This window comes from Manacus candei, unplaced genomic scaffold (assembly GCF_025592945.1).
Source record: "Manacus candei isolate 608988 ecotype Guabito, Panama unplaced genomic scaffold, ASM2559294v1 h1tg000033l, whole genome shotgun sequence".
Taxonomy (NCBI): Eukaryota; Metazoa; Chordata; class Aves; order Passeriformes; family Pipridae; genus Manacus; species Manacus candei.
The window spans coordinates 13074196-13091282 of record NW_026138081.1 but is presented as its reverse complement, the minus strand read 5'-3'; the positions used below and the strand labels follow the sequence as shown (position 1 = coordinate 13091282).

General features: G+C 37.6%; 1 protein-coding gene across 6 annotated transcripts in view; it reads right to left on the bottom strand.

Annotated features, from left to right (window-relative positions):
• Positions 1-4310, bottom strand: part of LRRC4C (leucine rich repeat containing 4C) — a 493770-nt gene extending 489460 nt beyond the window's left edge. For all 6 annotated transcript variants that reach the window (XM_051791728.1, XM_051791727.1, XM_051791730.1 and 3 more), the window contains exon 1: positions 3685-4310. The gene's annotated coding sequence lies outside the window, so the exon portion shown is untranslated. The remainder of the gene's footprint in view (positions 1-3684) is intronic.
• Positions 4311-17087: the final 12777 nt, after the last annotated feature.

Below are 17087 nucleotides of genomic sequence, written 5' to 3'. Positions count from 1 at the left end.
GAAAAACTAAGAGATTAAACAATCTCCCAAACAAAGTTAATTTTCACACTTCCAACTAGGAATACTGAAAGTTGAAAATTAATTGGCTTTAAACTCAAAACTCTGAAGCAGCAGATTATCTACCATGTTTGCTAGCCCAGGAACTGGAATTTTGGACTCCTTCGATCCTAAACTTTTATCCTTTGACACAGAATCAGAAGAAATTAGAAGGAAAGTAATACAAGAAAAGTGTAATTTATTGCAGCCGACTAACTTGTCTATTGAAAAGATATATTTGTAACTTCATTTTTTTCCTCAAATGGCAAAAACTAAATTTTACTTATTAATTCTTTTAAAGATTTAAGAACCCTAACTCCACGTACACGAATTTCCAACAATCATACTGTTTGTCAAAGAAGTACACAACCATAAGCAATGTGTGTTTACTATTCTTTTCCTCCTCATTATTTCAAAACCAGGCCCAGTGTCATTACATTAGTGTAAGACAATGTTGCGGACCAATACAATGAGTCAGCAATCAAAACGACATGTTCTGCAATCCCACAGAGCTTGTTCTTTTGGTTTAAATCATGGAATTGCTGGTACATCTCCTCTCTCCCATCCTCCTCTTGCTTGCATGCCACTACACTGCTTCAAGATTTACTTACCAGTTGTCAGCCCAGCTTGTTTCAGAAAGAAGAAGGAATTCATGTGTAAAGTACCCTGGGTCTTAGAAACACAGAAACATGTGCTGGAGAAGGTTAGTGCCTGGTTGGCTGACTTCAGCAACAAGGAAAGGAAGATGTTCAATTAACTGGAACTAAGTGAAAAAGAAATTTCGGTTTTCTATATCTTCCACTTATTCTTAAAAGAACATTTAGACAATTCAGCTCATATGAATGTCATTGTACCTGCATTCCTACTGAGAGACTTTACCTACAATACACTACTAGATCTGTGCAGGCCATCCCTTCACATTTCAACAAGATATTTGAGTAGTGGATTGAGCTCATATAAGCAACCAAAGAGCACAGAGGAGAAAGCAGTTTCCACATTAGGTGAGATTAAAGGTATATGGGGCATTACACTATGAAATGCAATTGAAATTGAAGGACCACTAAGATGAAACACTTGACATTCTTTTAACAGTTTAACTACTGGTGTTTTTCTCTAAAAAAACGACAACAAAAAACCAAAACAAAACAAAAACAAACAAACAAAAACAACAAACCACACAGTCCAATTGGTGCTAAAGCCTGTTCCCACATAAAACCTGCTAGCACTGAGTATTCATTTCCATTCTTACCATAAAAATAACAATGGTATTAGAAATCAAAACTGATCCTGTAATAACATATTATGTTATATATTAAGGTCATGTACACAATGTACAAACAAAGTCAAAAAATTTCAAATGTGACAGTTTAATTAGGAAATCAGAATTGAATTTCAGGAAAAATTCTAAGTAAAATCCAATAAACCAACAAAACTGGGGAAGCAGGGGGAGAAAAGCACAAAGTTTCCTCTTCAGTGAATCTGTTAAAATGCCAAATAACCACCATTTGTTTTAGTCTGCAATATATAAGGAGATAATACTACATGCAAAACCAGAGATAGATGATTAATAACATCTGGACATCATGAAGAGAGTGCTAACAGTTTTCTAGCATACAAGTGACTGCCCTTCTACTTGGTTTAGGGCATCACTTCTAAAATTATATTTCACACATCAGAATACATAGAAGTACTAGTGGAGCAAATGTGTTGTCTTTTGCACCAGAACATGAAAGTTTCATCTCCAGGCAGAACATTTCTCCCATGCTTTCATCCAGTCAACATCTCTGCTTTGATGGTCTCGTTCCATACTTCAAATCTAAAACCAGGATAAGGCTTCAAAAATCACGAGTTGTCATTTCTTCACACACACCCGCTTTTTTTTTTTAGCTCTCATTACATGTAGATTGTTCCCCATAGTTAAAAGAGAGCATAGCTCATTGCCTGATGAAAGAGATTGCTGTTCTACATGCAATGGGGGCTTGAGGAAAGTACAGTGAGGGAAAACTATGGCAAACTGCATCCTGCTCAGAAAGATTTGCTTGTCATAATCATAATCCAGTAAATGCACATGCAACACAGAAACATCACTTCCAGAAAATGAGGAGAAACACACCTATGACCAGTTCTCTTTTCTTCCTTAATCTATCTTTAAAGTTATTATGCAAAACCAGTGGGAAATAGAGGGACTGACTGACAGGATGCAATAACATAAAGTGATTTGATTACTCTGAAGCAGAGCCTTTTCATTAAGTTTTAAGCTTTACAGCACAGGATCTATTACAAGAAGGGTCATTATACTTCTTTGTACCAAATGGATCATCCTATTTGATGTGTCCTTGTATTTATAAATATGACGTAATTCCCCATTTCTTTACATACATTACATATGTATACTTACACATAGAAGCCCCTCATCATCTGCTTATTCAGTAGAACTGCATTTTGATCCACATCTTTTTACACTAAATATCCAGCTATGCCATATTTAAAAGAGATACCATATCCTTCAATATTAGTCATTCATATTCATGTAATTGAGGAGGTGTGAGTACCTAGTAACTCCATTTGGAGAATGAAGCACCTTCAAAATGTATTTACAGATGGTTTTCTTACCTCATTGGGAATGCTAAGTACTATCAGTGCAGTAATAAAAAAAAAACAGAAAACAAAGCACAAGAGCTCTGATTCTATTGAAATACAATGGTATTTTATTTCTATTATTCAATGGAAAGATGGGAAAGGCTACAACAGTCATACTGGTCCTGCAGAAACTGCATTGGTGGAAAGGGGTGCGGGTGGGAGGATAAGTGCCAGGTTTAAACACTGAGTAGCACCAGAGCAATATGACTGATAGATCTCCAGAAAATCTGGAGTGCCATGAGCAATGCTAGATAAGTAATTTACTTTGGTCACCTGAGTGCTTAGAAGCACCTCCATCCCAAAAATTAATGGCCTACAAGAACTCATCTGAGATTGGCACTTTGTTCTGTATGAGTTACTGTTTGGTTCTACATATTTCATAAATTCTGTAGTCAAAAAAAAGGAAAAGGAAGAAGGATTCAAAAGGATAATGAGAAGCAAACAGATGAACTTCACATAAGTCATGCACAAATCCTAAAATTTCTGTTCTGCCACCTTCTACTTCGGCTAACAGCAGCAGAAGCAGCTTTTTGCTTACATATTCATCATTCCAGAGCTGACTGAAATGCAAAGAAAAAAACTAGACAAGATTTATGAAAATATGGAGGCTTCTACTGAAGATATTGTATGAGCTATATTTCTTGCCCATTCTAAATACTTTCCAAATATTTTAGCTTGTTCAATACAAAAGATTTCTCTTCCTAGAAATTGTAATACCTTTGAAATGAAAGGAGCTTTCTAGTGCTACTTAATTAACATTTTCCAGCAGCCCTATAGATCATTATTTTGCGAGCATTTTTACTGTGGAAATGGCAAGGGGAGAAGGCAGGGCTGGGGGGGGAGGAACAGAAAAGGATATAAAAAGGAGATACAAATTACAAGAAGACTTTACAAACACCACACTCCTATGCACCTAGTACTAATGTTTTTGCCTTTTTCCCCCACTTCAAGCAGACAAGCAGGAAACAAACAAGAAAACAGAAGGGGTAGACAACCCCCTGGACTTACCTTTTATACAGTCCCTCTGTAAACTTCTCACAAAGAAATTTAAATTCCTCTAGCTGGATTTGATTCTTTCAGCTTTTTTCGAGTCACACAGAAGCAAAACAATTAGTTTTCAAAGGTTCCATTTACTGCTCTTCCATCCCCAGCAAAATGCGTCCAGGAGACGATGCCAAAAGTAAGCCCAGAACTCAAAGGCAATTGGAAAACGGAGCGTAGGGGGTTGCTGAAAGACCAGATTGTGAAATTCAGTAGCTTCAGCACAGAAATATCCTACTGTACAATGTACCTGGCTTCTTGCTCACCAAAAAACTGTAGTGCAAACTGTCAGTAGTAGCCTCCAATAGCTGCTCTGTGTGCTGCAGATGGTATGTCTCACTGTTACCTTCCCAGATGGGTAGAGGATTCAGAGATCAGCAAATCCAGGGGGTCGCCTTCAAACCAGGTGGATTGCCAGCCACTCATTCACTCAGTCCAATTAATCAAGACAAGAACAGCTCAGTCACCGGAGGTATCTCCTTCCAGGGTGCACAGGATTATGGTAAGGTTATTAATCTTGCTTTGCTGCATCCCCCCCACCCCCCTACATTCAGCAGCCTGCACCGAGATGATTGCCAGCTCTGTCTCTGTCCCTGTTCTACTGCATTTTGCTCAGCCCTCTGTTGCTGCAAGTGAAACACAGAGGAGGGAGGAATACTAATAAGGTGGTTAGCTACAGTTTCTTTAAGGCATTCTACATACTGTGTGTGCGTGTATGTGTACGTGCATCTGTGCGTGCATTTTCCATGGGGTGATCTGGATTTCTTGGCAGCTGAAATAGGACTTGTTTCTACATCAAAGTCTGAATTAATCTGGATTATCACTTAATGAATATCAGAGCCAGCAATTGTATTTTACTTAGGATAAGAGGAGGGTACAAAATGGTCTAGAAGATTAGGACAGCAGTAGTGGTTAGGGGAAGGGGGGCAGGGGGGAAGGAGTAGGGGTTGGTGGTATAGAAACCACACTATACCCAGAGGAGTATATTCAATTTGAAAATTTGTTTCAAAGCAACTCGTTTTAGCCATGTTTTAAAAGGTCATTCTTATGTCCTATACCAGTCGGGATTTTCAAATCAGCACTATATTATCCATCTCTAGATTAGACAGCAGTATGCAGAGTCAAGTAAATATTTTTAGAAAAGAAAGGATTTCTGGCAGGAAAAGAAAAATTTAGAACATCAGTGGAGGCAGACATCCAGCGCTGCATTTATGAAGGTGCTCAAAATTCCCTCCTTTACTGAGAATCACTCTGCTGAAACCTTTCACTTGTGAAATGAGTTTAGAATTTGCAGTCTGACAACCAAACCAGATTTTCCATGTAACATCTAAAGAGCGGACCTGCACTGGTGCATGAACCTAGGTATTCTGCTGTAGCAAGTATAAGTCCTAGCTGTAATTCACTCATGAAATTTGAAAGCAGTCATACTGCCTTTGCTTTCCCACAGGTAATTCAGACCCTCCCCATCAGGTTCAGGATGCAAACACTGCTGCCCCACTTGTCATTCATAATTTCAACTTTTTGCAGCAGATGACACTTCAGACTCCTTCAGGAGACTGGAGGTTGAGACTCCTTTAGGAACTGGAAAGCAAAAATAAACTATTCCTCAGAAGCAGTTCCAGGATTTGTACATTAAACTCTAACTACATGTGACTGTTAAGGAACCAGTTCATAGGTCAGAGCAACCAAACACACTTGACAGAGCTGCCAATAGAAAGAGCTATATGGCATTGGTTTGATGCTTTATGTAACAGAAAGAGCTACCACCACAAGTTCCAGCAACCAAAGTGTGATTAACAAGGTGGAAATGCTTCTGGAGTTTTAGATACTCCAGCCATAGGATAGTGCATCCCGGCTTCCCAGCCAGCTGACCGTGACAGTGTTCATGTAGCACAGAGGACTGTAATGTAACACAGCACTGTCCATAAGAACTGTGGCCACAACACTGACATTGAGTAAAACTCTTCTACTTTTAAGAAAATCCTGCAGTTTCAACAGCCAGTGAACCTGCAAAATCACACAGCATGAGAAGGTTGTGGTATCTGGAAAGAGAAATGTAGGGCACTGTAGGAGACTGTTTCAAAAGATGGAAGACCTGTACTGTTTCACAAATCACACAGTCACTTGGGCTTTTGTTCACTTTTTCAGCTTGAATTGCATTATAATTTAAACCTAAAATTATTTATTTATATGAAAGTCTACTGAACTAACAGAAGACATTGTAAATGGTAACTGTTTTTCTCTGCTGAAATTATTTTGCTTCTCCCCAACCCTACTCCCAACACTGCATTAGACCTTGCATTTCTGTTTTTCTGACTTATGGACCTTAAGTAGAATTCTTGTTCATCCGCAAACATAACCATGCCTATCCACATAGGAATGTGAGCAGATACAGTAGCTTGGAATGAAGATCCATCTAGCCAGAATTTTGCCTGTGTTGATCACCATCAGATCAAGGGAAGCAAATGGTGGTATTTCCCAAGTACACTGTGCCAACCTTTAATTATCTACCACGAGGAGTTGCAAAGTCAGCGACAGGAACACTCTGTGCACTTTAGTATGCCACTCACAGATTCAAAGTCTTCTATTATATGCAGTCTGGACTCCTTTCTTCACACTGACAAGCCCTGATGTATTTAACTGCCCTTCATATTGACTTTGCTCTATTCGCTTGAACACTTGTCACTAACCTTTTTCACCTTGTACAGTGACCAAAATGCCACAGGCATGCCACAAGCTTATAGCACTTCACTGATACTTTCTACTTTGAGAACATGTCATCCTAGAGCATGTACTAATGAAGCTAGTGGCACGTTCTGCTTTCTAAGATTGTGGCATGAGTAATTTGGCTACTCTCAGAATATTAACTTCATCAATGGCATAACATTTATAGTTCTAACTAGTCAGTTAAGGTTTTGCAAGGAAGACCTCATGTCTAGACTCATGTCCACTGTGGACAGCTTTTTCCACCACCTTTTTCAAGCTGCAGTCAGAATTTCTTGAGTACATAAAAAAGGTTACTCCAAAGGTAATTAAATCTATTCATACACCTAATATTTATATTCTACGGAACTGGAACAACAGGAAAATAAATAAACTGACTTGCATTTTAGTTTTCATTTCCATGACACAGAATACATGTTAAAGAAAAGGAAAAATATTGTGTTGTGTAAGAATAATTTATTGTTAATGGTATCTTCCAAATATGGTTCGTCATAATCCCAAAGGTACATGCAAGGACATTTTTCATCTGTTATCTGTCCTTACATAATTTTTTAAAACCATACTACCTGCTAATTACTTTCTCATTAATCAAAAGGAAAATACATCCTTTGCACTTCCAGGAGTTTGTTGCTTTTTGATTTTGGTTTTTCCCCCAGGGGGCAGCACGTGCTGCACTTCAGACCAAACATCTCATCACTTCCCTGACAACTACAGTCTTGCAATCATCTTTGTTCATGTTCCTACATTATGCTTAAAAAAAAGGCAGGTTACAAAAACATAAACTTGGCAGATATATCACTCCCTTCCCATGACTCCCCCTGTTCCCCCCGCACCCCTACAAAAAAACTCAAACCAAAACCACAAAAACAAACCCAACAAACAAAAAAGTAAAAATGGAACTTTAAAGTCCCTCTCACTCTGGCCCTCACCTCATTCAGCTGAACTTGATGACCTGTCAGATAATATCAATATCACACCTCTAAAAACTTAAATTCAGCACAAGTGAAGCACACAAGCTTATTTCTCAGCAAAGCCCTCAGTAGAGAAAGTACTGACCCAACACAAAAAGCCTCCTAAGTCCATCAAATATTTCTGCAGTGTTTCACTTTTATGTCAACATCATTTGATTTAGTGAACCCCAAATCCATATGCTATTTGCAACAAGTTCCCTTTCTTCCTCTTAATTTTCAGTTTCTTTATGAAGTAATAGTCATATTTAAGACTATAATTTCCACACTGAGAAAACTATTGGCAAGACTATAGCAGGGGTGAAAGAAGACCTGAAAGGCTTATATAGACAGGTTAAGGCTGTGACCCAGTATGACCAGGTGCCTCTGGCTGATGAAGTTTGAGGAGTTACTACTGCCAGAATGTACTACTAGCAGGGCATACACTACCTTGACGAGCACCCTAGTAATCATCAGAAGCAAATACACGCCAGTTTCTCAGCCATGACTTTCTTTGGTCCAGTCCTTACTTCAAGCCAGGATCAACAGGTGGTGTAAATTTATACACTGGCCTCAAAACTACAGGGACTGTGAAGCAACACATGTGGCTTCTGCTGCCTCTGTTAGAGGGCAGTGGCAGTTCCTGAGGAAACACAGCACCCACTGCCACTGTTTGACTTGAGACACCCTCAGAGCTGAACTGTACAATATGAAGGTTCTTTGCAAAGTGATCACAGTATTCTTCCTCCAAGGAGCTGTGAAGCCTATTGTTAACCACAAAGATTTTCAGGAGACAAACAGTGAAAGAAAGTAGAAAAGCAAGCAAAAAGAGAACACATTATCTGAAAGAAAAATTAATTGCTGGCTAACTCATGAAATATTTGCAAAGTTTATATTCAAGACAGGGGTTAACAGATCTCTACTGTTCTGAGCATGGTGTAAAAATTATAGGGTCAAGGTCTATCCAGTACTGTTGCAGCAGACATATGAATAATAGTAATAATTCTTTCATGCTAAACCTCTCCTCCAGCAAAAAACCACAACCACATAACTGCAGCAGAGATTTTTCATGTTCTTTATATCTTAAAACTCAGAGTTTGAGAAACACACTATTATATTTTGGTATTATATTTATTGCCCTAAAATAATGATAGGCATTTCACATAGTGGTAGCCTGTTTTTTGAACCAACTACTTTGGAAAATTGAGCAGTTTACATTGTAGGTATTTTTAGTTCCAATAGAGATCTACCATCAGATTCCAAACTTCTGCCTAAAAAATTTATTCTAATTTTTTACCTCAAGGCTGTGATTTCAAATTAATCCTGCAATGCTGAAATACAAGTCAAAATCACCTTGATTTCTGCTATTTGGATGCTATTATGTGAAGGCAGATTTTCAAACCTTATACCTGATTTAGGCAGAAAACACAATTTGATAAAAATCAGAAGTAAAAAATAAGTACATGTTTTCTTACCAGAAAAGAAAAAGGTTTAAAGGCTTGTTTGAAAGCACTAAAAAGAAAGGTTATTTTAGAAGTTCAACTCATTATCACAAAAATTTAAAAAAAAAAATAAAATAAAAAAAACATGCCCACAGACTCCAACCCATAAAATCCTACATAGGTGTTATATTCTGATATATACTTGTTCCTGCACACACCCCCCCCCCCCCCAAAAGGATATGACAGTTCTTGCCTTTCTGGTCAAAAGAGCAGAGGAAGTACTTTCTTCTTTCAGCTTTCAGTAGCCACTGCTGCAAGCAGGATACTCCAATACACAGAACCTCAGCTTGAGCTAATATGAGCATGCTTTTTACATTTGCTTGCATTTATCTGTGACAGTCATTATCTTTCTTCCTCTCTCTAGAGAGATGGGTTGCAAGAATTAAAGGGTACAGTATGCCTTTTACCAAAAAGATTTAAAAAATTGTCTGGATTCTATTTTCACATCATTAAGCACTTACTAAAAACATCTGAATTGTTGGAGTATACAGGTAGCCTTAAATACTGCATCACTGTTTAAGAAACAAGATGAAAGTTACTAAACTAAAACTAAACACCTTGGACTTCTTTATCTGATACCAAAATGATCAGGGCATTACACTGTTACATTTCCGTTCCCTAGAAGATTTTTCTTTTCTAAGTAGCAAGACGGTTTTACTTCGTTTTTTTTTAGTTGGTCATAAATCTTTTAATGACCTTTAATTTAACATACATTCAGGTAAAAAAAATTAAAACAGAAAGAAAAATTAGAAGCTGTGATTACCACATATATCTTGAATCAGTATTTCAATTCTCAAATGCTTTAATTCTCCAGGAGCTTTGACTAACCTCTCTGTAGCCTTTATGCCCATCAGCAGTTTATTATTTACACTGACTCAAGTTTTACTGACTACAATTAAGAATGCTTAAGGTATGGTTTTGTCAATATTCTTTCTCTCAAGAGACTGCCATTTTCCCTCTAGCCCCAGCTCCAGGTTTCCTTTCAAGTCTCGCTTGTCAGCACAGGAATTCAGCAAACCAGCTTGAGCAATAGTGGGACAGGCATTGCTAAATAAGGCAAAATATCAGGATGAGCGTAAAATTAGTTTTCTTTCATCAAAAAGGTGTATATGTTTATCTGAACATCGTAGACTGACTCTAGTTGACTACCAAGATTATCAGGAGAGTTCGTAAAGCCTTTTCTATGTTTATGACTGTGCAGTGGACTTCACAATGGAGACAAAAGCTTGTAAGTGTTTAAGAGGTCACGGCTACTGCAAAATTTGCAAAATAAAAACTACTTTAGCTTCAAAACAGAGCAGCTAAAACTATTGGTATAGAAATTAATAAAACCCTGTACACAACTGTACTTTTAAGACTTTAAGGGCTAGAGTAGCGCACTCCATGACAAACAAAGCTGGTCCATTAATGTGGAAAACCTAAAGAAGAAAAAGTTACATGTTTAGCCTGACCAAAGAATTCGATTTATTATGTCCATCTCTTTCAACCAAGTTAATCTCTGAGTTACTGCTCTCTAACATACATTCACCACCTTGCAGTCTCATTTTAAAGTTTGAACAATAGGGTTTCTATCACTTTCCATGGGAGACTGTTCCAGAGCCTAATAGGTCTCAAAGTTAATGCTGTAAAAAGCCACTGCATGAGCACCAAGTTCTATTACCTCAGAAATGCATATGCTGATAGAGGCTGTTACAGGCTTAGATGACTCATTTTCCTATTAAACAATTTCTGTCAGCCATTACAGCCATGCTCCACACGTGCAGTGAAACATATTTTTCCACAAGATTTTCCTTTATTCTTCTTACTAGCACCTACGTATCACCATGGGCAACAGACAGCAAAAGATAGCTTTTCTTGTGTTAAATTTTAAGCTTACAGATGACAGATAAGAGCAGATAATTTTCGACTTAAAGTTAAGGTTGTGGTTTTGTGGTTTTTTCCTCCTCACTCAAATCAGTGCAGCATTTCTAAGTATATGCTTTAGCAATATTAATTTTAATAATATTATGATACATACAGATGCATCTTTCTTATTGATCTCAGTAAAAATAGTATCTACCTATTCTTAAAACAGCAGTCCTTTTACTTATGATTTTACACCTCTATGCAAGTTTGTTCTTTCAGACTCCCTTTATAGTCACTGCTAGCAAAAGTTCATACCTCAGGGCACTATAATTTAGTTCATTTTAGGCATCTACATTTGGGAGTAGGAGACCAAACCCTCCAAGGCCCAGAAGTGCTTGAGTGAGCAGCTCAGACATAGATAACATTCATGGAGGTGCTTTTATTTTCTGTTAGCAGATTGTTACCAAGGATTAATCTGCAATCACATTACAGAAAATATCCTGCATGTACATTGATTTGTAAATGGATAAGCTCCATCTCAACACTGAAAAGTCCAACGACCTGTTGGTGCCAACCATAAGAAATAAATATTTCTTTGAAGTCTAACTCTAGAGAGATGTGTTTTAAAAACTTCTTTTAATGTTACTTCCATATACTCCGTAGTCCTAGAGCAAGAACATGTCATCTTCTGCTTGAAAATTTTCATTCTATACCTACTTGGCCTGGATGATTCAGAGATAAAAGTTTCTCTGCACTGCAGTCAATATGCAGACTCACATTCCATTTCTGCCTCAATCACCTGCATGCCTTAGAGTCTGCTGCAATTACTAAAACACAGTTAAGAGAGCCTGAAAAGGTCCATCAAATACGTTTTGGAGGTGTAATGAAAACTGAGGGAATCGGGTATGAGCTACCTCTATTAGCTGCCATTGTGGTGATCCTGTTCTTTCTGCCATGAGTGGGAGAAAGAATGAAAAGAGAGCAAGGGATGGGAAGAAAGTATCAATTAAGAAAAGCTTCTCCACAGATCATTTGAAATAAGAGTAATAATATCTTTAAATGAACACTGTGTCAGGGAGACATAGGGCAAGCTTGAAAAATTGTAACTGAGAAGAAAACTTCGAGAAAAAAACAACTCCAGGTTTCGGATGAACAGAAAGCTGAAGGATTAAGCAAGAGACAGTACAACTGAAGAGTTTTAAGCTACAGTACAGGAAAGGAAGTAAATACCTTCCAGAAAACTTCCAGAAGCACACCCTTGTTTAGAATAACTCAAAACAATCCAACCAAAACTCACCCTCTTCAGTAGCACACTACTCCATATAATAACATTCATCAAAAATAAGTCACGTACATTCTAAGACTCACTGGGATCCACTTGTTGCCAGTTGCTATCACTGACAGTTTGTTACAGGACTTTGGTTCAAGAACTAATAAATACAAGCTACTCACAAGTTAACTCCATCTGCAAATACTTTGTGGGGGAAGAAGAACATTTGCTAAGTTTCCTGGACTAATTCAGGAGTAAGAAGAGAAAACCTTAAATTTTAAATTGACTTAGGTCCATTAGATGGAAACAAAAGACTGATAGAAAATGTAGCTCTTGGAGACATATGTAAACATATGGAAACAAAACAGACTAACTTTTATTCAGGAGCTGAAAGTTATTTTACATAATAAAGAAGTTCTCACAAAGAATTGTTAGATGAAATTAAGGTAAATAAAAATTTAGTTTGTAAAGCAGAAAACCATGCCTGATAATCTAATCATTTTCAGCTTCAGAAATGTCATTCAGAGGAAAGAGCATAAGTCCTAGCATAGCTCTCACTTTAAATAAGACTAGACAAAATAAGTGTACAACAGAGAATAATCTTATACTGAGGGTGAGGGGCATTAAGTCACCTAATGAAGGAATTCTTTTCCATTGCTAACTTCCAACAAAGAAAACCCAAACAGCTGATTGAGTTCCTCATAAAGACATGAATAGAGAAGAAAAACAAGGGCGTTTGTTTCCATGTGGAGTATTAGAAAGACTCCAACAAGAAAATGTTCGTTTTTCTTTGCCTTTTCCAAAGGACTGTGCACCAAACTATTAAAAAGGTGTTGATTTTATCATGCATAATCAAGGTTACTTGATTATGCCAGCCACTCTAAGCAAAAGCAAAAAAAAAAAACCTTAAAAATACTTTCTCATTGACAGTTTAGAATTTTGCAGAACTGTAGCACCTGTAGATTATACATCTGTCGAGTAGCTCCTTCAGGCTACATGTTTCAGAAAAATTAATTCCAGAACTTCAGAAAGCAAAAATTCCAGTAAAAAATACTTTGATTTGCTAAGCACAGTGTAATAGCTAATCCACTGAATTTTTCTAGCATACTTGGACTTTGGAATCAGACTTTTAATTTCACAGGCAGCTCTCACCAGCATCATAAAATTTCTGTTATCCATATTTTGAAAGCATTGTGAACTTGTAAGACAAGCATGCAAGACCTAAATACACTCATACAATAGAGAGTTACTATGAGCTGGCAGCTGGGCTAATAAAGGGCATAGGTCAGCCTGGCTGAAGATACAGGGAGGCAAGAAGAACCAAAAACTGCAGGAGTATAGAGCTTAATTTGCACTAAGTGCTGAAAGGAAAGAAATAGCAAACATCACACGTCCAAGAGACCAGGCTACTCCACTAAGAACTAGAAGCAGACAAAAACTTACAGAAAGAAAGAAGCCAGGGTCCCCATTATCAAATGTTTAACCCAAACAGTGTCCTTACACAGAAAGAGCAAACATTTTCTCACGTGGTCTTTCCACACAGTTATTTTTGTACATTATAGCAAATACAATAAAGTTTTGCACATTCTCTGAACATTGGACACTTACCTTCAGAAGAGGGCTCCAAACCATGTAAAGGTTCCCTGAGTTTAGAAGCTTAGGAATCCTAAAGAAATGGAAGATTTTATACACTCATCTTTTTTTGTTTCTGTACATTATCCCATAATCAGTATTCCCCATCAGCTAGCTAAAGGCAAGTTAAACATAACATCACATATGCATTCCCCCCTAGTCCTGCATTCAGACTCCTCAGGCACTTCTCAGCAGTTTTCCCTTACTCAGAATCAGGAGTCTTTCCCCATAACCCAACTAGCACTCCTGAACAAGAGAGAGCTCCACAGAAGAGAAAAAAACCCAAACATTCTCTGTTACCTCAAACCCCTTTTACTACCGCCTCCTAAAGCTCCTCCCAGGTTGCACCTGAAAAGCTCCACCTGCCCCACCCAGCTGAACACTGATTGCCACAAGTACCCCCAAACAACTGTGCCCCACCAGCCTGGCACCAGCTCCTCACAGCTGCTGGCAATCAGCATGTACCAAATAGCATGAAATCCAAAATCCTGGTCTCCTTGTACTGTGGCTCTCATTTTTTAATGTGAAATGTTCTGAACTTCTCTTCCATATGTAAAATGGGGATTATATTACCTCCTTATTAAAGAAGAACAGAAGAAAAAACAGTAGAATATTAATATTCATTAAACTCTCAGATGGTTTAAGGATAAACTCCGTGGAAAAGCCTATTGCTTAATAATTCTGTTCCCATGAAAGCACTCAAAACACTTTCAGCAAATAAGGCGCAAGGTCATGCACAGCAAAACCACAAGTTTAACAGCATACAGAGTGATGCAGTCACTGGCATAAAAACACACAAAGGTTATTCCTACAGCTTCAAGACACAACGAAACCTCTAAAGGTCTGGGGCATTAGAGCTACTCATCGCTTGTGGCCTAATAGGCAAGTTTTCTGCACCTGCTGCTTCCACCCATTAGGAAAGTCATTAAAACTTTTATGTGCTTCAGTTATGCATGTGTTACCTGGTTCTAATGAGGCATTCTTAGGACTTACTCGCATTCCTGTTCTTTTAGGAAATCAGTGTTTGAATGATCTTCTCACTACTGACCTTAAGGGATTTCGCAGTGAAACTTGCGTGTTTGTGCTGTCTGTGCACACACAAACTCGCACTGGTTCCCTGTATGCAGCATGTACTGCTGCAAGAAAGCCATACTGATAAGCTTTTCTTTTGGCCTCTAATACTCACCAATATAAAATTATGTTTATCAGCTAATTCTGTGAGCCTACATATAAGCACCTTCATTCCCACATAGCAGGAGCCACGTAAGACTAAGCCTGTGACTTCATTGGCTTGATTGTTATCCTGTACATACAAGCGCCTGGACTGAGGTGCTCAGAGTAAGATGTCACAGAGGGCTCAGACTTGTGAAGGTTTTACAACATTTTAATGAGTTACTGAGTGCAGCTGAGAAGAAATATTTTAACCCTTTACAAATGAAAGATAAAATACCTCAGCCTAAATATCTTCTACTGAGTTGTACCAAGAGAACTTGTTTTGCATCCATAGTCATCTGCTAAGCCACAATACAGCTGTGTATAGATGACTCCTGTATCTCAGCTGTCTGTACAGCACTGAGAGCAAATTATCTTTGAAAAGATGTAGTCTTAGTTCAAGAGTTCTCTTCAGAAAAGGTTTCATAATCAAAATGTCACTGTAGAAATCAGTGTAATCTATAAAAACTTAGGACTATTGGAGGGTTTTATACAGATAGTAAGGGAAAGAGCATATTTAGTTAAATAAATCAAAGGATTTTATGGAACAATATTCCTGAATGCATAAGTGTTAGTGTAACTTTTGATAATTAGCCAAAGAAAGGTATTTATTCATTACCACATGTTGCAAAATGAAAGGAAAATCTTTGCATAACTGTCTAAAAGAAGGATAGCAACTGGAGGGTGGGGAGAAAACCCTACATATCCAGTTGATAAAATTCAAGTTCAGAAAGATTGTGTTTCTCATTAACTGGAGAAATATGCTTATCATTTCACAGAAGAAAAATACTGGTTATATGTATTTCACCTCAGGCTTTTAAAATAACCATTTCTGCAAGCTGTTGTCACACACATACTGACCTTGATCCTGATCCTAGCATCTCCAAGCTCTTTATGAGTAATCAACAGGCTGAACTTTAAATGAGAGTTAGGGTGACAGATTATTTTTCTTAGTATAAAGAAAAAGCAGCCCTCAAAAGAGAGAAAAGCTGCTATTGTTTAAGCAGACACAATAATAACTATGTTTTAAGTGGAAAAAAATATCTGTCATATATTGACTGATGCAGTGAACTTTTTGGAATTGTACCTGGTGCAGACTTTACTCAAAAGTTGACTAATAAAAATAATGTTCATCCCCACATAGCCTCTTATCTACCTAAACTGACTACAGTGATATATATACTCTGTTGATAGAAGAAATAGAAACTTTACTCACAGCATCCCAGAATCTCCAAATAAGGAACAATATAATCTTAGAGAAGTCCTAGAGAATTAGATAAGGATGTACTCAAACAAAGAGGATGTAAACTAAGCTCTGTGTACCCAAATAAGATAAATAAAGAACAAACCTAACAGTTTTTGGTGGAACACAATGATGGTGTGCCTACTCAAGAACTGACGTCAAGACGACAAAGACATAGAAAAATGAAAAAAGGACTTCCAGTAACGGTGTGACTATGTAAACAAACTAATGAATATGTATTAAATAAATGATAATATTTAATGAATATGTAAACATATGTGTAATAAAAAACCCTGTCCATCTGTCATTTGGCATGTTTGATTAAAGGAGCTATCCTGTAAACGTCCATCAGGTTGAATAAAGAAGAATGCCCTTTTTAACATCTCCCAATTGGTGTTAAGAAGTTTGTTTCTGCCACTTTTTGGTATCACTGTATCACTTTGTCTTCATTAGAATTTCAATTTTATGTGCAAATTTACTTTAGCGATGGACAGTGCAGCCCAAGTAGCAGTTTTGAAAAAGAACTGAGGAAGAACTAACCAGAACCAAATATTCAGAGTAATCACTGCCACCTGATCTGCAGCTATCACTTCTACCATTCTCAGTCTCAAAAAAAAAAAAAAAATATTGAAACGAGATCTCTAACAGTATATTTTCTGTCATGACCTATATCCACCCAGAGGTTGGACGTCCCATTGCACACCTAAAGGCCTTTCCATGCACTGATACAAAGAGAATCTCACTATTAGAAAGTGACTGAAACTTCTTGCTGCTGTATTCACATGTTGTGTGAAGAGCTCTCATACCAGCTCAGAGCCACTGACCCTCCTATCTCACGTACGACAGTCATCTTTTAAGACACGACATTATCACTTCTTAATGTAGCTGTTGTTTGGCTACCATATGTAGCAAGGATTTAATTTCCTAATTTTCTGAAATTCTGCCAGATGGTTGTAAAAAACCCAAACAAAAAAAACCAAACCAAACCAAAACAA